General features: G+C 52.3%; 1 protein-coding gene and 1 long non-coding RNA gene across 6 annotated transcripts in view; one reads left to right on the top strand and one right to left on the bottom strand.

Moving 5' to 3' along the window:
• The window catches only part of KCNB1 (potassium voltage-gated channel subfamily B member 1), a 98387-nt gene that overhangs the window by 48480 nt on the left and 30146 nt on the right, over positions 1-19761 (bottom strand). The window lies entirely within an intron of this gene.
• LOC147914195 (uncharacterized) lies at positions 6927-19215 on the top strand. 5 transcript variants are annotated; one of them, XR_015555567.1, is made up of 6 exons: positions 6927-6984; positions 7696-7761; positions 13387-13583; positions 14587-14647; positions 15765-15842; positions 15925-19215. It is a non-coding gene; the product is annotated as an uncharacterized LOC147914195 (long non-coding RNA). The 5 variants fall into 5 exon arrangements; XR_015555566.1 differs by having other exon boundaries at positions 15765-19215; XR_015555564.1 differs by having other exon boundaries at positions 14587-15842.

The raw sequence follows: 19761 nt of genomic DNA, 5'->3' as shown, positions 1-19761 counted from the left end.
CTGCAGCCATGTACCTCTGGACTTTTTAGTTGCACATGCCAGTAAATTCCCTCTGTTCCCTTGCCCTCCCAGTTTTTTTGCTTCAGTCTGTTAGAATTGATTTTCTGGACTAATCCAGGCATTCTAGGTGAAGACACTGGGTAAGCAAAGGCCCAAGGGCGTGAAAATGTAGGGCAAGTTGTAGGACTGGCAATAAGCAGTCTGGAGTGGGAAGAGGCCAGCAAAATCATTTGGGGCCCGAACCTGGAGGGCCTTGAATGCCTTGCAAAGTCACTTCAACTTCTCCTGAGGGTAATGGGTGCCACAGAAGACTTCGGAGCAAGGAAAGGGACACAGTCAGAGTTGGCAGTGGTGTGGGGCAGTGGCAGCGAGAATCCCTCTTGATATCAAGTCCGGCTCAGGGTTCTCTTGGGGCCAAACCCCAGCCCGGAGTGCACACAGCGGTGCGAGGGGTGGCATCTTCCACCAGAGCCCTCAGCTCCCGGCTCCCTCCTCTGGCTGTCTGATAATCACAGTGTGTTCAATACAGACATTCTGGGTCCCCTGCCGTGGATCGCTCAGCCACCCTTCCAGGGAGAAAACAAAAAGCAGTGTTTTTCTGTGTCTATTTTAGGCCGCTGCCTACATCTTTGTTCTTTGTGAGGAACACACGCTCCCGGGGGGCCCTTTTCTCGGCTGCAGCCCAGCAGCCAGGTCTGGACCACCAGGCTGGGCTCCACGGTGGGAAAGAACCAGCAGATGTAATGGCATCATGCCAATTAGGCCAGGAGCTGCATGAGGATGACGGTATCGTTAAGCCCCAGAGACGCGGAGGTGGGGGGAAGGCAGCTCATCCCAGCCCACGTGCCCATCCCAGACGGACCATCTTTGACTACTCTGAGCAGCTAGGAAGAGCCCACTCTCCTTGTCCCCTGAAGATGCTGCCTGGAGTTTGGAAGTCTGTATTGTCTGTATTTATGCCCGTGTTACTGACGGGCTGAGAGAAGTAGGGACTCTACTGCCCCCGGATGGATCCAGCCCACCAATTTTACAGGTGGTAAAACTGAGGCCTGAAAGGAAGCACGGTTTGTTCAAGATGATAGAGCAGTTGGCCACAATCTGTGATTGAAAAGACCAGAGTGTAAAATCTCAGAGGGCGTGTACTTTGTCTGCCTTGGTCACAACTCCATCCCATCACATAACATAGGAGCTGGCAAATAACAGGCCCTTGATAAATATACTCTGGGTGAATAATAAGATCTCTACAGCAGTCTTCAGTGTTTACAAAGAATTCTCACACACATTCTCTTATTTTGACTGTCATGATTGTCTTTCAAGCCAGGAATACTGTTTGTCCTCATTTTCCAGGTGAAGAAATGGAGGTTCAGAGAGGTTTAGTTGCCTACCTGAGATCACACAGTCTGGAAGTGGCAGGGGCAGGATCTGAATCCACAGCATCTTACTGTGGGCTGGGCACCCCTTAGACTCTTCAGGTAGAGGAAGATACCTGGGAAATGCCCAGCTATGAGAGAAAAGCCTTGTCCACAAGGAGAGCCCTGACCTCTGAGCTGAATTATACTATACAGTCGGGGGGGAAGAGGGAGACCAAGAGCGCAGTTCCTCAAAATGTTAAACAGAGCTGCCATATGACCCAGCAATTCCACTCCTGGGTCCATACCCAAGAGAACTGAAAACCTGTAATATCCACACAAAAATGTGTATGTGAATGTTCACAGCAGCATTATTCATTATAGCCAAAAAGTGGAAACAAATGTCCATCAACTGATGAAGGGTAAATAAACTGTGGTATATCCATATAATGGAATATTATTCAGCCATAAAAAGGAATGAAATACTGATACACGTTACAACATGGGTGAACCCTGAAAACATTATGCTCAGAGAAAGAAGCCAGCCACAAAAGGTCACATAGTGTATGACTCCATTTATATGAAATTTCCAGAACAGGTAAATCCATAGAGACAGAAAGCAGATTAGTGGTTGTCAGGGGCTGAAGGGAGGGGGACTAGAGAGTGACTGCTAATAGGTACTGAGTTTCTTTTTGTGGTGATGAAAAAGTTCTAAAATTAGACTGTGGTGACGGCTGCACAGCTCTGTGAATATACTAAACACTATTGAATTATACATTTTAAATAGGTGAATTTTATGCCATGTGAATTATATCCCAGCCAAACCACTTTTTAAAAAGACCAAGAGAAGCATTTCCATGACAACGAAGTTTTAGAAGGCGGAACACACAAATGAGGAAGCATCTCCAGCATGGACAGCCCCATGCTGTCTTCCCTGATGTCTCAGGAAGGATTTCAAGACAGCATTTCAATACCACACCCCAAGGATTTGCCTGAGGGCTTGTTCCTAGACAGTTGAGAATCTGCAGGACACCTCCTCCAGGCAGCCCTCCCAGATACCCCAACCAGAGATGAGAAAAGGAACCCAGCATGATGACTGGGCACCACTCAGTGTCCAGGTGCTCTGCTTGTGATCGCTCACTGAAGCTATGCAACAGCCTTGTTGAGTGCGAGTAGCATCATCACCCCCATTATCCAGCTGAAGAAATAGAGGCTCAGAGAGGTGAAATGACTTGCCTAAGGTCACACAGCTGGTGTGTGGCGCTCTCAGCTACATCATAGTACGTGGGACTTGCCCAGACCAGGACTTGGGGCCACTTGCTGGGGGACCCCAGGAAAGTTCTTTGCCTTCTGTGGGCCTTGGTTTCTCCATCTGAACCATGAAATTCCAGCTCACCCCTTCACTGTCCTCATGGGGACTTGAGCCAGAGCATCCTCACCTGCCTCTGATATAATCATATTCCACATTTTGTCAGATTTCATTTGAACAAAGCCAAACATCTTTTCTCAGGGCCCCACCTGCCCGGGGATTCCAGGCCAGATCTGTGCTGTTTTTCTTGACTCCATCTTTCTAGTGCCTGGCATGCTTCTTGTGTGCTGTGGGCTCCATAACCACTTCTCAAATAACCCCAAGTAAGAAGAGAAGGTTACGGCTCTGTGAAGCATTTGCATGATGCAATTTCACAGGCTTGCTTTCCTCAGCTCTAAATGAGATGCTTTTGGGTGTTCTCCCTTCACTTCCAAAGCTTTGGGTTCAGCTTCAGAGTTTGAAAGAATGAGGAGAATTTCCCACCAAAGTGTGCAGCCAGAGCTGCAAGCACACACCCTTTCAGGTATCCATCGATCGATCTATCCACCCATCCATGCATCCATCCATATATTCATCCATCCATCCATCCATCCATCAATTTCCCCATTTACTTAATTCATTCATTAACTCCACAAATATTTACTGAGGGCCTACTATGTGCCAGGCCTGGTGTTAGTCACTGGGTACAGTGGAAGAAAAGACAAAACAAGCTCCTTGTCCTCACGGAGCTCACAGTCTAGTGGAGGAAGACAGGTCTTAGTAGACACACAAAGTATCAGCATAAATTGGGATGACTGCCATCAAGGAAAAGGTCAGAATAATAAGGGGAACCTAATTTCTACTGGGGGACACGGGAGGGCTCTCTGAGGACGTTGACATTTAAGATAAGGTCTGAAGTATGATTTATAATTTATCAGTCAGGAATGCTCTTCATTCAAAAAGTAGAAAACGTTGACTAAAAGAGGCTCACAAAAGCAGGGGAGGGGTTGGCCCGGTGGCGTAGCGGTTAAGTTCGCAGGTTCCACTTTTGGCGGCCTGGGGTTCGCCGGTTCGGATCCTGGACGCAGACCTACTCACGGCTCATCAAGTCATGCTGAGGCGGCGTCCCACATAAAAGAGCTACAACTCTACAACTATGATACACAACTATGTACTGGGGCTTTGGGGAGAAAAAACACAAAGAGGAAGATTGGCAACAGATGTTAGCACAGGGCCAATCTTCCTCAAAACAAAAAACAAACAAACAACAACAAAAGCAGGGGATTTATTATCCCACATAACAAGAAGTCCTGAGATAGGGCTGAGGTACTCAACAATATCACCAATGGTCCAAGTCCTCTACCATATGCTCTACCTTCCTCAAAAGATTGGCTCCATTCCCAGCCTGGCTCACCCCATGGACCCAAGATGGCTGCCATTGCGCTAGCCATCATGTGAAGACATGACCACACTCCAGGGCAAGAAAAAAGATCTTCTCACCCTCCCATCATTTTCTAAGATGGAGAAACCTTCCCAGAAGCTTCCCAGCAGCCTTGATGGGCATCACATGTCCACACCTAAACCGTCACTGGCAAAAAGAATGGGGCCGCCATGATCGTCTCAAACTAGCAGTTCTTACCCAGGGGCGATTTTTCCCTCCAGGGAACATTTGGAGACATTGCTGGTTGTCATCAGTGTGTGTGTGTGTGTGTGTGTGTGTGTGTGTGTGTGTGTGGTGGGGGGTGCTATTGGCATCTAGTGGGTAGAGACCAGGGATGCTGCTAAACATCCTACAGTACACGGGACAGCTTCCATAACAGAGAATTATCCAGATGTCAACACTGTCGAGGTGGAGAAACCCTGCCTTAGGCCAATCAGGACCAAACCCTGAGTCATGGGGGCAGCAGTGGGAAGGGGTAAAGGAATGAGTTAGGAAAGGTTTCCTGGAGGCTGTAATAGCTCAGCTGAGTCTAGAAAGATGGACGCTGGCTAACCAAATCCAGGTAAGGAGTCAAGCCTGCCATTCGGCCATGTGGCAGATGACCCCCTCCACCTTTCCTGCCTCTCCCAGGGGGATGTGAGCCCATGCTGGCAGGGACCATGCCTGTCCTTCTCAGGGCTTTCTTCCCATCCCCAGCTCCGTGCCTGTCACAGTAGTTGCTCAACATGCTGCTCTTAAAGACTAGATGAATGGAGTGGAGAAGGAGACCCACTCTTGACAGTGGAACCCCAACTCTTGAAAATCCTGGGCGTCACACAGAGTGAATGCTGGGGACAATGTTCTGGAATAAGCATAAGAGGGGCAGTCAGTTGGCATTAGAAGACCCCAGAAAATAGCTCAATCTCATCCTTGTACAGATGGGGAGACCAAGGCACGGAGAAGGGGAGCTCACAGTCCAAGGTCACTCAGCAAGTTGGGGGCAGATGCAGGCCAAAACCCACGTGCCCTTTTCCTAGCCCGGGATCAACACCACGGGAGATCCGGAATGCTCGTTTAGAGACACGTGATGTGGCCCATCACAGTTTCCAGTTCCTAAATCCAAGTCTATTTTGGGAATTTGGGCACACCCTACTTCCCATCTCCTTACAAAGCCATCTTCCTGGATTCACTGACCTCAGGACCCCAAAAGGACGCTGAGTGGGGCTGCCATTTTGTCAGTGACGTGTCTGCTCAGATTGCAAAATGGCCACCAAATGCACATGTTTTTTTGGCCCACACAGTTCTTTAAAAAATTATTTGCCTTTGCCAACAATAAAAATAATTGGGACAGTGTTCCTATAATCCAAATTTCCCACTTCTCGTAGAGAATCAGAAGGTTCGGCAGCACTGTGCCCATTTTTCTGCACGGCAGCCACTTCCTGGAGCTGGGTGGCGGCTGTCCCTTTAGTCAGGACACGAGGGCTCCATGCCACCCCAGTGTCCTCCTGGCACGTCACCCACGTACAGGCCTCCCGGCCCCGGGAGGCATTCTGAGATTGCAACCCAGTCCCAGCTGATGGGGGGTGAGCGTGAGTGGGCAAGGCCTCTAGGGGACCCCGGGGCAGGACACCCCCATCTCTCGGGCAGGACACCCCCCTCTCTCGGAAGGAAGCGCTTGGTGACCATGGCAACACCCTGCCGGTTTGTAACACATCTTCCAGCTGACACGGAGAGATGACAAGTACATCTCTCCTCTGGGGTCAGGCGACATCAGCTCCGGGAGCCCCCAAAACTTAAGAGCCACGAAGGGGAGGGGTGATCCGTCTTCTTCAATCTGGGCCCCGAATGCAGATGCCCCAAACACCCCCATTTGTTCAACCAACCCAGAGATGGGGTGTTGGGAGGGGCTGGTTTAGATTCCATCTCATATAAAAAGACCAGAAAATGTTTGATTAGCGATATAGGAAGGCGTTGGTGTCTGACGGGGCTGTTTATGGGCGAACGTGCACATCGCTGTGCCTCCCTCCCCTCCACTTCCTCTGGGCAGAAGCACAGACCCTCCTTCAGCCCAGCCCAGCCGTCTTCCCCTCAGCCACGACCCCGGCCCTCTGCCAAGGCCCTGGAGTCCCCAGGGCATCCGGCGTGTTTCTAGGCTGCTTACAGAGTCAGAAGGAAATAAGAGAAGGCGATGAGAGAACCAGGCAGAAATAAGGAAATGCCCCAAACGATAATTCCCTTTGAAACTAAGAGGCAGAAACCTGGAACAGCAGTGGAAATCAGAAGCTACGTTGAGAAAAGAGGCACAGAGAGGAGTGCCAATTAGCACCCAGGTCCCCTCCTGGGAGTGTCAGCCATAAATATTAATGGCCGTAATCATCTGGTATTAGTCATAATGCCTTGTAAATTAAGGTCATTTTACCGGGAGTAAACAGTCGCGTTAATAACACAAACGGTAAGAGCGTGGCTGGCCGCACGGCAGCTGGGCCCCCACGCTGACTGCGTAACTCAGCAGGCAGGCCCAGTCTGTGCAGTGCGGCGGGGCCTCCAGGGCAGGTGGGGCGGGGGGCAGGGGCTGTGGGGCGGGGCCTCCAGGGCAGGTGGGGCGGGGGCAGGGGCTGTGGGGCGGGGCCTCCAGGGCAGGTGGGGCGGGGGCAGGGGCTGTGGGGCAGGGCCTCCAGGGCAGGTGGGGCGGGGGCAGGGGCTGTGGGGCGGGGCCTCCAGGGCAGGTGGGGCGGGGGGCAGGGGCTGTGGGGCGGGGCCTCCAGGGCAGGTGGGGCGGGGGGCAGGGGCTGTGGGGCGGGGCCTCCAGGGCAGGTGTGGTGGGGCAGGGGCTGGGGCCGACCCTCTCCGTGTCTGCAGGCCCCGTGCAGGGTCCCGGGGCAGATCTGATCAGGCAAGGACTGGAAGATGAGGCTCCCAGTGCAGAGGTGAGGCGGGTGGGCAAGGAGAGGCGGGTCTCAGGGCAGCCCCAAGAGAGCAAACACTTGGGCTAAGCGCAGAGGGCGAGGCTCGAGCTGCTGCCCTGCGTTTCTCACGCAGCCTTCGTGTCTGATATGCGACGCGGCCTCTCTGCTCCCTGCGCCTTCTCTCTCCCTCCTCTCCATCTCCCTTCTCCGCCTCTCCGCCTGCCAGAAGGGACTTCCCCCTTAGGCACAGGAGACACGGAGCTGGGGGCTCACGAGACTTCTGGGGTCCCCTCCCCAATGTTTTAATTTCATTTGTAATTAGAAGGGGAAAAACGCACGTCTAGACAGGAGAAAATGTTTTAATATGTAATATTAATACATTCGTCTTTATTCCATGCAGCCAAAAATATAAGGTTTAGTGTTTTTTGTGGAGAAAGGCAAAAGTCCCCGGGGACCCACGGAATCCATAACGGGGTCCTGCTTTCCCCTGTCGCCCTCTTGTCCCTTCCTCCGCTGTCCTTCTAGACCTCTTTCTCCCCTCTCTCCATCTCCTCCCCTCCCCCACTAACCTTGGGAGCTTACGCATCAGCATTGCCTTACGGGGTCTGTTTCATCGTGTGCAAAAGGATCTAATAATAATAATTCATCATAATGACGATTAAGGGCAATAGCGTTGTGGGAAGCTTCTGACACAAAGTGGTGCTCTGCAGCGTTACTTCCCTTCCTTTCCAGGAGTTTCTGAGATCCTGGGAGTCAGAGATGTGATTTATGTGAAGATCTCAGTGGACAGAGGCCCTGGTAATGCACCCTGCCCCCTCCCGCCCTATGCTAAATGCACCATCAGGCCCTCTCTCTGCCTCCATCCTGGGCTCTCTTGTTCCTCTAAAGGGTAAATGCTTTTCTAGACCCTCTGAGAAAACTCACCAGGCGCTCGATTAAACTAGATAGATCAAATAATCCTCTAAATTCCAACAGGAAGAAGGCATCCATTATGGCTGGCTCCAGCAAGGGAGGGGGGCCTCCCAGCTGCTTCTCAGCCAGGACTGGATACGTAATTTGTAGAACTCAGTTGAAAGTGAAAATGCCGGGCCCCTGGTTCAGAAATTATTATGAATTTCAAGACAGTGACAGCAGAGCATTAAACAAAGTTGGGGGTCCTTCTGAGCGTGGAGCCAGTGCTACTACACAAGTGAGCGCCCAGACAACGCCCGTTCACCCGCTCATTCCTCTTAGTGTTGGGCCTATGACGTCAGATGAGACCTGTCCCCCCAGGGGGGCTGGACACTGGGGCCAGGCTTGCCGCCTGGCGGGTAGGCTGATGCTCCCGTCTCCCTCCTCCCTCCTCCCACTTTCCCCGGACAGAAGAATCCCGGCCTCCAAGCTGTGCTGGCCACGAGCACCCTCACCCCTGCCAATCGCAAACATCACAGGCCAGGAGTAGATATAAAACGAAATCACAGTTGTCAAAATAATAAAAGCCAAAATTTATGAAGCACTCACTGAGTGCAGTTCTAAGCACTGGATACATCCCAGCCTGTTTTAATTCTCGCAACAACCTTGTAAGGTGGATCCTAGGATGACCTCCATCTGGCAGAGGAGGAAACTGAGGCACCAAGGGGTAAAGTCATTCACCCGAGGCCGCACACTCGGGAAGTGGCGGAACTAGGCTTCAGTGGGGGCTTAGGTTGGACTGGAACAGGTAAGGGAAATGAGGGGTCCTGCTGCCTGTCTCGGCCGCTAGGCAGGATGCCCTCAGACGCCTAGGAGATGCCTTCTCCTGGGAGTCGGGAGAGAGCCTGGGTGACAGAAGAGGAGAGTGTGGAGCACTGGCTCCACGCTCAGAAGGACCCCCCACTCTCCATACAGCGCCCTGTATGGCGCTGGGCTACGAGTCCTGAGACCTGCGTTAGAACCTGGGCTCTCCCACTGTGTCAGCCTGGCAGGCCACTCACCCTGACCCGCACCACCCCCCAGCTTTGCTGACCTCACCTCCTACGCCCTCCCTTTACTCACTCCACGCCAGCACACTGGCCTCCCCACTGTTCCTAGAATCTACCAAACACATTCCCACCCCAGGACCCTTGCACTTGCTGCTTTCCCTTCTGGGGAAAGCACCCTCAGGCAGCTATTCACATGGCTCCTCATTTTCCTGGTTTCAGTTCAAGGACCAAGAAGCATGTGAGGGGGGGAACATGATCTGTCTTCTCTGTGACAGAAGGGCCTTCTCTGACTGCCTCACCTGGTAATATACATAAAGTGCTTCAAACAGCACCTGACACTCGGTGAACACCACAGAAGAGTCTGGTGCTTTTATTATCATCTAAATTTGCGGCCCCTCTACGTGTCACTCAGCTTCCCTTCCCTTCTCTATTTTTCTTCTCCTGAGATAGTCTTACGTGTTTGTCTACTTAGGTGCCCTCTGTCTCTCCCATGAGAGGGTGAGCCCCATTGGGCTGGGACTTTGTCTTGGTCACGTGGGACCCCCAGAGTCAGCACAGGCTCAGCTGGTGTCCCGGGGCTGGAAAATGACCTCTCTGAGCCGCCCTTTCCTCAATTGTGTAAGGGAGGTACCGGCAGCCCCTGGAAAGGCTGAGGGGCAGATGGAAGGAGGGGAGACCCTGCCAGGGCTCTGTGATGCTGCTGAGGGACTGCATTGATGTCACGGTGCCTAGAGCTTGGCCCGAAAAGCTGGCCACAACCACTGGACAGCCCAGGCTCGGCCCAGGGTGTCAGGACTTGGTGCCCACCGGAGATTCTCACACCCAGCTGTGGCCACCGGCCGCCTGAGTCAGCACAGAGGGCTGGCCTGGCCATCTGACCTGACCCAGGAGGCTGCCCAGCCTGGGACAGCATCCTGGGGATCACCTGGGCTCCAGATCTCAGCCTGCCCTGGCCTGGAGGGCCATGCACACCCGGGTATGGACCCCCGCCTCACAGCATGCCATTCACTCCTTCGAGAAGTAGTCGTGATTAACCATCAGGGAAATGCCAATCAAAACCACCGGGAAATCCCACTTCACGTCCACTAGGATGGTTAGAATGAAAATACAGACAACAATAAGTGTTGGCAAGGATGTAGGGAAATTGGAGCCCTGAGACACTGCTGGTGGGGACACAACAAGGTGCAGCCACTCTGGAAAACAGTCTGGAAGAACCTCCAAAGGCAAAACAGAAAGTTAGCACATGACCCGGCAATTCCTCTCCTAGAAAGGAAAACACATGTGCACACAAAAACTTGTACACAGATGTTCATAGCAGCATTATTTATAATAACCCAAAGTGGAAACAACCCAAATATCCATCAACTGCTGAAGGCTAAACAAAATGTGGTCTATCCATACAATGGAATAGTATTCAGCCACAAAAAGGAGAAAGTACTGGCTCAGGCTACAAGGTGGGTGAAACTTGAAACAGGCTCAGTGAAAGAAACCAGTCACAGGAGGCCACATATTATATGATTCTATTTATAGGAAAGGTCCAGAACAGGCAAATCTTTAGAGACAGAAATTAGGTTAGTGGTTGCCTGGGCTGGGCTGGGGAGTGGGGAGCTAACGGGTATGAGGTTTCTTTTTGGGGTGATAAAAATGTTCTAAAGTTGATGATGGTGATAGTTGCACCACTCTGTGTGTACACTGGAAGCCAGTGAATGGTACACTGTAGATGGGTGAATTGCACATCCCAATATCTCAATGAGGCTGTGATGTGTAGATGTGTATGTATGTTTGCATCTATACAGATATAATTTAATTTATGAAGTATCTGCTAGGAGGCAGGTGAGCAAAACAAAGTCCCTGCTGTCTCAGGAAGCTGACAAGGAGGAGACAAGGGAATGAGGAAAAGTGTAATTTGACTCGTGGAGATAAGAAAAGTGAAGCAGGAAGGGATTAGCATGATGGCTGGGGCTGGAGCTGCTTTAGACGGCGGGTGGGGGGGGGGCGCTGTGGTCCAGGAAGGCCACTCTGAGGAGGTGACTTTTGAACAGAGACATTTTGAATGAAAAGGTAAAGGAAGTCATAGACGGCTGCTGGAAGAGTACCAGGAGAAGCAGCAAGTGCAGAGGCCCTGAGGTGGGCACAATGAGCCGGTGGGGCTGGAGCATAAGGAGCCAGAGGCAGGGTGGAGAAGGTGAGGGCGGAGAACTGGTGGGGGCTGGATCATGGAGGACGTGGTAGGCCGTGGTGAGAACTGTGGCTTTATTCTGAGTGAGGCGGGAGCCATGGGAGGGTCTTGAGCAGAGGAGGAATGCGTTCTGACTAGGGTTTTCCTGGGATCCCTCTGGCTGTGAATGGACTGAGGGGTGGAGGGGAGCAGGATGGAGGCCAGGAGACCAGGGAGGAGGCTACTGCAATAGACCGATGAGAGAGGATGGGGGCTTGGCCCAGGGGGTGGAGGTGGAGGTGTGAAGTGGTCAGATGCCGGGTGTGCAGTGTACAGTCCCAGCTGTGGTCTCGCCCGAACCTCCCCACAGCCCTGACATTTGCACGGACTTTTATTGCCATTGAACTTGACCCGGCTGTCAGCCGGGAGAGGGGGCTTCCTACCTACTGAGCAGTCTGAACTCCTCACAGTCTCGCAGGTCAACACCCAGTCCACAGCCCCGACCCAGAACTCTGAAAACCCCCATGGATTTGCAGATTTAGCGTCCTTGCTGCTTCTGTGTCCTGTGTCCAAGTGTCCTGACCCCTCTGGGCCCTGGCTCAGCCCCCACTACCACTTTCCGTAAGAAATGCAACCCCATCCAACATTTATCATTCTGGCAGACAACTGAAGACTCAGTTTCTTTGTCTATAGAATGGGGATAATAATAGCAGCCCCCTGGGACGGGGTTAAGTGAGTTAATGTGCGTAAGAGCACGTACAACAGTGCTGGCACGTGGTCGGCACTCAGTAATGTTGGCTGCTATTGTTACTGCGCGGCTGTATTATGATTTGTGGTAAGAGGGAGCTGGGAGGTCACCGTGTGTGTGAGTGTGTGATGTCTTAGCCAACCCCGAGCTAATTCTCCTCCCTCACCTCACTGCCCCCAGCAAATTCCCCTTTGCCTCACGCCGTATAATCTCACTCCCTTTCTGGGAAGCGCTGGCCTCACCCACACCCCACGGGGGCTCCTTCATTTCAAGTGGTTTAAGAAGCCATCTCCCCAACAGCACTGGGCCCCCGGGAGGAATTCTCCTGCCAGCCGCTAAAAGAATATGTTTATCTGTATCTCATTGCACATTCAGGAGGAAATGGAGCACAGAAAGATGGAGAAGTGTGTCCAAGGTCACAAAACTTAGATGTGGCAGAGCTGGGAATTTAATCTACTTCTGATGCTAAGCCAAGTGATTAAAGAAGGAAAGCTGGTTTTTATTGAATGCCGATTAAGGTCCAGGCATTTTGTACGCATTGTCTTTTTAAAAATTGTACTTTCACAAACATTATAGTTTTTTTTTTTAAGGTAATACCTGCATACAGTTTGAAAACCAAAAAGGTACAAAAGGATACACAGTTAAAAGAGGGACCTCCCTTTTGTCCTCATCCCTTGTCATTCAGCTCCCCTCCCTGGAGCCAGCCACTGTTCCCAGTTTCTTATGGATCCTTCCAGTGATGGGCTATGAATGGCAGACACTGCTTGCCTTCCCAATATCCATCCTCTGCCTTACTAACAGAACCCCAATTTTGTTCAGGGGGCAATCTACCTAGATAAAAACACTCGTGTTGCCAGACTCCCTTGCAACTAGAAGCAGCCATGTTACCCAGTTCTGTGCAATGAGATGTAGGTGGAAGTCTCTGGGCTGGGCATTCCTTTCCACTTCCCCCAAAAGATAAAGCTCCTGGAAGAGAAGACTTTTGTCTTTTTATTTTCCTTTGTCCTTTTTCTTTCTGCCTGGAATGTGGACTTGATGCCTGGAGGTGAGGCAGCCATCTTGAGACCATGAGGTCCAAAGCCACATGCTCAGAATGGGGGAGCAGGAAGAAAGATGCTTGAGTCCTTGAGCAGCTGTGCCAGCACTGGGCCATTCAGCTCTAGACTTCTTGTTGTGTTTGTCCAAGCCATTGTGTGTTGAATATTCTGTTCCTTTCAGCTGCTTCCCTTCCTAACTGATGTAATGGTAGCATACACTGCACTAACCCTTCAGGATCTTACTTCTTCACTTGATATATCTCGGAGGTTGTTACAAAGCAATATACACAGAGCTGCCCCAAACTTTTCAATAAATGTGTCCAAGACTTTGTGTAGATGCCCCATGGAGTCTTTAGCAAGTCTCCTCTTGGTCCACATTTGGATTGTTCTCAACTTTTTGCTATTGCAAACAATACTGCAAGATCAGCCAGGTCCATATTTCATTTCCCACGTGGAAGGGTACATCTACAGGATAGGATTGCTGAACGAACGGTCAGGTGCCTTTTAAATGTTCCTGGATGTTGTCAAATTGCCCTGCAGGGAGGCGTGGCTGATTTGCGCTCCACCAGCAATGCGCCAGAGGACCCACACGCTGTCTCTAGTCCCTGCAACAACGACATACGATCACGCCCATCTGCTGAGGCTCAGGGAATCGTCCGTGGTCTGCCCAAGGGCAGGGCAGGTAGCTGCCGGAACTGCATTGGAACCAGGGTCCGGCTGACGTCAGAACTACGCTCGTAAGCACCCGCATGACACTGCTTCCGGGGGGCCGGGTTCCAGAGACCCAGCAAAGGGGAACAGCGATATGACCGCCGCGCTGTCTGTGCCCGGAGGGGCCTTCGGGTGGAGCTGTGGAGTGTGGCCCGGGCTGGATTCCAGCTCAGATCTGCCACTGCCTTACTGTGTGAGCAAGTCCTGCCCCTCTCCGGGCCTCAGTTTCCCCACCTGTAAAATGGACGGCTTGGAGTCACTGGTCTCTAAGACCCTTTAATGCTCAGCCTCTTGAAAACCCCCGTGTCTGAGGGTCTCCTGGGAGCTGCTTTTCAGCCCCCAAAGTGGAAACAGTCTTCTGAGCAATTTTTCCTCCGTTCCTGACCATGCAGGGGTCAGCAGCATCCAGGGGCTTCTATTTCCATCTCTGGACTGTGCTCACGCTCCCTGGGGGAGGTTGTGCTCCCGGAGCAGGGAACAGCCTGGCTGCCCTGTTTTCTCCTCAGAGCACATCTTCTTCCAGCTCTCTCTGACACCCGGATTCTCAGGGCAACGATTCCAATTATGGTTTCATATACAGATAGCTTACCATAGGTCAGGCACTTCCCAGAGTGCTTTACAAATATGATCTGGAAGAGAGGGACTATTCTTATTCCCATTTTACGGATAAGGAAACAGAGGCACAGAGAGGTTAAACAACCTGGCCAGCATCACTCAGCCAGTAAGCAGCAGGTTTTGTCCCAGGTAGTCTGCTGCCAGAGCCTGTGCCCTTAACTCAGGGTTTCTCCACGCTGTTGTGGTGGGGCTGTCCTGTGCACTGCAGGATGCTTAGAAACATCCTTGGCCTCCACCCGCTTGATGCCAGTAGCGCCCATCCCCCTGGGCGTGACAACCAAAAATGTCCCAGACATTGCCAAGTGTCTTGTGGGGGTCAAAACTGCCCCTGGCTGAGAACTGCTGCCTTAACCACAGCTCTAGAGGAATGGATTCTGGTCCATCTAAGGACTCACCCTCCTGATCCCACCGCAGGCTCCCGGGAGGCACTGCCGAAGGCCAGGAGAACCTTGCCAGAGGACCACACCCTGTGCAGGTGACGCAAATTCTCTGAGGCTGGTGATGGGAAAACTCAGTAAGGGGCACCAGTGGGCAGCAGAGGAAACGCCTGGGTGGTGGAGTGGGTTTGGAGGTCAGCTGTGTGACCTTGGGCAAGTGCCTTAACCTCTCTGAGATGCAGTCTTCTCAGCCGAGATCAGAGATAACTGCTTGTAGAGTTGAGATGTGAAGCTTAAGTAAGATATCACCGTGATGGGTGAGGAGAAACAAGAACCGGAAGGCACCTGAATGCAGGTCTAGTGAAATAAATCATGGCGCATCCACGGCCTGGAAGCTTATGGAGCCATTAAAACAAGTGAGGTCAATGTATTTTTGCTGATGTGGAAAGATCTCTAAGATTTATTAATTTATTAAAAATCAAAAAGCAAGGTACAGAATGGTATGTATGACATAATCCCATTGGTATTAGGAAAAAAACTGAACTTTCAATATATCCTTATTGAAAACCTACTACTTGCCAGGCACCGTTCTAAGCAGTGGGAATACAGCAGTGGACAAAACACACAAAAATCCCTATTTCCCCGGAGCTGGGGGAATGTGACTATAAAAATACAAACACATGAAGATATTATAAGGATGCACAAGAAAATGGTTTCTCCTGATCCTGGAGCTGTGGGATGAGACTTCTCTCTTTCCACTGTATACCCTTTGGTATTGTTTGAGTTAGTCTTTACTGTGTGTCTGTATTCATTTTAATCATCAGTTTTTAAAAGACTGGATCAAAAAATGAGAGAGAAGGCAAAGTGCAGTGTTTGGCCCCCTGGGAATGGTTGGTTTTATGGCGATCACATAGTCAGTAACTATTTCTTGAGCACCTACTGTGTGCCCGTACTGTGCTGGGTGCTGAGGACACAGTTATGAGCCAGAAAGACAAGAAAATGGCTCTCAGGGAGCAGACACTCATTGCGGGGACACAGACTTTAGAGAAGTAACTACAAGTGTCATTAGTGTTACAACGATGACGCCCAGGGGATTATGGAGGCGTGAGAACCTAACAGAGGGGAGGCCTACAGATCTGGGGGGGCTGGCCAGGGGCCAGGAGCCTGGGCGCCAGCCCTCTCTCCCCCGACATGACTCCCCCCGGCTGTTCACAGGGTGTGGCCCCCGCGTGGCTCTGGAGCTAACAAGAACAGCTAACATTGACTGAGCGCTTACAACCAACCGGGCATTCTGTAAGCACTTTACATGCATTAACTTATTTAATCCTTACTAAAACTCTACGAGGTAGATTCTATTTTTCTCCTCATTCTACAGATAAGAAAGCCAAGGCACAGAGAGGATGAGTCACTTGCCCAAGGTCACACAGCTGCTAAGTGGCAGAACGAGAGTTGAAACCCAGGTAGTCTGCTCCAGAGCCCACACTTGTAACTACCTCCTTCTGTGATTTTTGTCTCCTTTTCCTCGTCTGCCCTGCTCATCAGGGGCAGTCCTCCACCTCCACGCCCTCCCCTAGACACGAGGATGGCCCTCTGGTCCCACCTCAGCAGAACACGCGAGGACAGAGGACAATCCTCTGCACCCTCACCTGCCCCCGGGGCTCACAGGCGTCCCAGCTCTGCCCTCAGAGCCCAAGAGGAAGAGAGAGAGGGCGGGCAGGAACCACCAGCAGCACACTGGCCCCTTTGCTCGCCTGTCCCTTAGGGATAAGCACCTGAGTTGACTCTTAATGCCCAACGATCCAGACGGAATCTCATTCCAGCCCCTGAATGAGCCCTGCCCTGGGTCACACACTGAGTCCTAATTCTGGTCACACTGAATCCTGACTCTGCCCACAGATTCCTTCGTGACATGGTCCTAGTCTAAGCCCTGACGCCGGTCACAACAGAGTCTTGCCCTTGGTCACAGACTGAGCCCTCGTCCTGGTCACACACTGAGTCCTGGTCCTGGCCACAGAGTCAACCACGACTTGATCCTAGGGTGAGCCATGACCCTGGTCACAGACTGCTCTCTGACCCTGGTCACAGACTGAGTCCCAACCCTGGCCTCAGATGACCAGCCATCTCTAAATGCTGCTGTCTACCGTCCAGAGGTCTGAAGACCTCCCAGAATGCCCTCTTCCCACCTCCCCGGAGAGCTTGGACCAGTTATTCCCTCCAGCTGTGCAAGGGTTGTCCAGCCTGCCATCTCCGAGGGCCAATCTGGGGGCATCTAGGGGGCCCTAAAAAAGACAAGGAAGGCACAATTTAGACAGAGCTAGATTCTCGGGAGCCCCCTTTCCATCCAGAGGCTCCCAAACTCCTATTTCTCCCTACCCATCTCCTTCTCCCCTGTTCATGCACATCTTTATCTTGGAATAAAATTCATCTGCAGAATTGTCTTTAAGGAAGGGAGGTCAGACAGCAGCCGCCCAGGAGCTGGGCAGAATTCTATTATCAGGAGGAAGCAGCGCCAGCAGGAAAGGACGGTGCCCTCTCCCTCCCTGCGAAGCGTTACTCACTCTCCCCTGGCTTGGCTTCCTCCTGAGGGGCTGTGGAGCTCCTGACGGGTGGAGGCGTGCTGACAAGGGAGGCTGTCCTCCCGGTGGTGCCTGTCTGCCCCTCAGACAGCCGGGATCTGCCCTTGGACCTGGGAATCAGCCCAGATCTCTGAGCAACAAGGGTGTCAGGATTTGAAAAGAGTCCCCCAACGTGGTTCCAAGGGTGGCAGGGCCCGGCAGGGCAAGACACACTGGGAGAATGTCCTTATGGCCTCCTTGAAGAGTGATGTTTCCTCCTTAAGGCCCCCAGGGGGTTCCCCGAAAATGGTGGGGGATGGGGTGAGGAACATGCAGTTCATCACGCCTTCCCCACCCCCATGGAGCACGAACATTTGAAATCCAGGAGCTGGAGCAGATGCTGAGGTGTTCCTCTCAGTTCCCCTCCCTTCTCTGGAAGGGAAAGGACTTGAGCTCCTCTGGGCTGGGGGGCCCGTGGAGGAAAGGAGAGAAGTGTGGTTGCCAAGGCTGGGTGGGGGTGTTCCACACGGGCACCATTCCAGCCCTGCCACTGCCTAGGACAGCCTGAGTGGTGTCCTAGTTGGGGAGTCAAGAGTCCAATATCCAGTGTGCCAGTCAGCGGGACGTGGAGGTAGAAAAACAGCTGGTCAGCCTGTCCACCATCTTGTCAGTCAGACACAGAGGCAGACGGTCAGTCAGTCACTCATGTATTTGATCAGGCACATGGTCAGACAACCAGGCAGACAGACGGACAATCAGTCAATCAGTTGGACAAAGAGATGCACAGACAGATCTTTTGTCATCATCTCTTAGTTACAGCAGACACCCAGCAGACAGACAGAGACAAACAGACTGTCTTCAGCCATCTTGTCAGTCAGACATGGAGACAGCGAGCCAGGCGTTAGTCTGACGAGGAGACAGAGAGGGAGGCTCAGCCAGTCATCTCATTACAGCAGCTAAACACCCTGGGAAACAGACAGACAGCCAAAGAGACTGTCAACAGTCAGACAGACATGGAGACAGGTAGATCATCAGTCAGTCACTCAGCCAGTGGGTCAGACACGCAGGCAGACAGACAGACAGACGGTCAGTAGTCAGACACTCAGAAAGGCACTCACACAAGGAGACGGATGGAAAGGCAATTTGTTATGCATTTAATTGGTTAGATAACAGGCAGTCAGACAGACAGACAGATTGTCAGTCATCCATTTAGTCAGAGCTCTGACGACGTAGTCAGACAGAGAGCCAGTCAGTTACGCATCCTCTCAGTCAGACGCACAGCCATCAGAGAACCAGCACTCAGTCTGACATGGACACAGACAGACAGACAACCGATTACCCATTCAGTTAGACACAGGGTAGTCAGTCGGACGAGTCAGTCAGACATCGAGGTGGACACACAGACACAGCCAGCCATTCATCCATCAGTTAACCATCCAGTTGGTCAGATGCCCAGGCAGGAGGACAGACAGACTTACAGTGAGCTGGGCCTGTAATCGGTTTATTAGTCAGACATCTGGTCACCACGAAGGCAGGCAGCCACCTGACCAGTCATTCAGACATTCTGCCTGTCAGTCAGCCATGTGGTGGACGAATCAGTCAGACACTGTCGGTGACCCAGTGGCCAGTGACCCAGCTGGTCACTATGATGACACCCAGGCTGGGCAGAGTCGTAACTGGACTCTATGAGGGATGTTGGAAAACAGGACAGGTGGCCCTGAGCTCATGGAATAACGAGGAGTCTGACCCTGAGGTAGCCCCCTAAGCAGTCAGGGAAAGCTTCCTGGAAGAGGAGGGCTCAGAACCTGGCTCAACAGGCAAGAACAAAGCACTCTGGGTGGACTAGCTGCCCATTCCCCAGCCAGGATTTGAGGCCTATCTGTCTCCCCTTTCCCTAACCCCAGTCTTCTTTTAGCAACGGGGGTGAGGGCCACACACCTTCCCCAACCTCTTCATCCTCACCATGCCTGCCTCCCTGCCACCAGGAGCCATCCTCCGTCTCTGCCTGAAGCACATCAGACACATTGCCAGGGCCTGGGAACAGCCCAAGGGTTTACTATTTTTACAGGCCACAGGGCTAGAGAAGGGGCCCTCGTGTGTGTGTGTGTGTGTGTGTGTGTGTGTGTGTGTGTGTGTGTGTTGGGGGTGGTGTGGAGTCATTTGTTGGGTCCCCTCCTTTCTCCCAGCTCTGCCAAGCTCTCCCTCCCTCCCTCCTTCACTGGAGCTGGGGGTTGGGAGGCCCTCCCAGGCCGCTTCCCATTTTGGGAATTGGGCTGAGAACTATGCAAGGAGACAGAAATAATTCCTTTTTCGAGCCTGGCCAGGGCCATAGTAGCCCAAACATTGGCACAAAATCAGTGCTGGGGAGGGCCTCGGAGGGGGCAGCCGGGGGCAGGGCTGAGCTCTGGGGCCCAGGGAGGCAAAGGCCCTGGAGGCTGCAGAGAAACTTCCTCACCCTGCCCCAGGGCTGGGTACCAGGGACCTGGAGACTCAGAAACTCCCAGTGGGGAGTGCCAGGCCAGAAAAGATTGTGGGGTGGGGCACGGGGAGCAGGATGCAGAAAGAAAGAGCAGGAAAGAAGTCACAGAGGCCCCACTGGCAAAGATGACTTGAAATATAGACCCATTTCTGGAAGCCAAGAAGGAACCTCTGATAAC

The sequence above is a fragment of the Ceratotherium simum genome, chromosome 21 (assembly GCF_057802395.1).
Source record: "Ceratotherium simum simum isolate JZ-2026a chromosome 21, ASM5780239v1, whole genome shotgun sequence".
NCBI lineage: Eukaryota > Metazoa > Chordata > Mammalia > Perissodactyla > Rhinocerotidae > Ceratotherium > Ceratotherium simum.
The sequence above is the reverse complement of the archived record's forward strand: the minus strand, read 5'-3'. Positions and strand labels throughout refer to the sequence as shown.